The following is a 1,241-nucleotide window of genomic DNA, read 5'->3' as shown; positions in this document are numbered from 1 at the left end:
TCTTTATTCTGATACTGTTTTCTTTTAATTATTGTAGGTGACATTATATGCTTGGAAGACGTTTTTTGTCACTCCCTCAGCTTCCGTTAGACCCAGAAATTGAAAGGACTCTCAAAAACTTGAAGAAAGAAAAGATGGCGGATGATCCACCAGCTGCAGAAGTAGTTCATTGTTTAAAGGATTACTACGAAATAGGTGCATACAACTCTTCATCTGCAGTTCGGTATCCTCAAGTGAGGGCCCCTCACTACGAAATTAAGGCCAGTACTCTTCAGTTACTGCCTTCTTTTTACGGCCTATCAAAAGAGGATCCATACCAACACTTGGATGACTTTGCAGAGGTGTGCAGAACAATAAAGGTCCAGAGGTTTGACGATGATGTGCTCAAGTTACACCTTTTCTCTTTTTCATTAAAGGACAAGGCGAAGGACTGGTTTAATTCATTGCCAGTAGACTCCATCACTACATGGGCTAAATTGCAACAAAAGTTTTTAAACAAGTACTTCCCCATGATGAGAACTACTCAATATCGAGATGCTATTACTCGTTTTGCTCAAGGTCTTGATGAGCCTTTCAATGAGGCTTGGGAAAGATTCAGAGACCTCATTTGGAAGTGTCCTCATCATAACATGCCAAAATGGCAGCTTATCAACTTCTTTCATAAGGGGCTCAATGAGGCACAAAGGTATATGGTGGATGCCTCTTATGGTGGAAATTTTATGTTGAAGAGTATAGAGGAAGCATGACAGCTTTTCAAAAATATATCTGATAATTCAACACAACATGTCTTACCTCCAGTAGCAATACCTCATACCATATTGAGAAGAGCAGAAAGTTTGAATGAAGCAGGAATAAATCAAAGGCTAGTGAGCCAAATTGAGGCATTAACCAAGAGGGTGGATCAATTGATGATTTCACAGTCAAATTTTACACCTCCTTCAACTAATGCTCAAGGCTTTGAAGTGTGCTCTTTCTGTTCCAGTCTAATTCACCATGTGTCCATTTGTCTAAGTGCAGCTCAGTATTCAGAAATTCCACAAAAGCAAGTTAATGCTACCTAGGGAAGGCCCGGAGGGAATAATATGTATTTAAACACTTACAATTTGGCTTGGAGAAACCATCCAAACTTCTCATGGAGAAATCAAGCCATAGGGACATCAGTTCCTCCAACTCAAGTACCTTAGGTACAAGGCAATTTTCAATCTCAAGTTCAAACTTCAAATCCTCCTAGATTCACTCAT

The 1,241-nt window shown here is 39.6% G+C and overlaps 1 non-coding gene across 1 annotated transcript; it reads right to left on the bottom strand.

The window, feature by feature from the left end:
• Positions 1 to 526: 526 nt before the first annotated feature.
• On the bottom strand, positions 527 to 631 carry LOC132283101 (small nucleolar RNA R71). The gene has a single exon (XR_009471944.1). It is a non-coding gene; the product is annotated as a small nucleolar RNA R71 (small nucleolar RNA).
• Positions 632 to 1,241: the final 610 nt, after the last annotated feature.

This window comes from Cornus florida, unplaced genomic scaffold, assembly GCF_030987335.1.
Source record: "Cornus florida cultivar Cherokee Brave unplaced genomic scaffold, ASM3098733v1 CherokeeBrave_3.0.0_Hap2_Chr01, whole genome shotgun sequence".
NCBI classification, from domain to species: domain Eukaryota; kingdom Viridiplantae; phylum Streptophyta; class Magnoliopsida; order Cornales; family Cornaceae; genus Cornus; species Cornus florida.
Note: the sequence above shows the minus strand (reverse complement) of the source record. Positions and strands in the feature narration are given on the sequence as shown.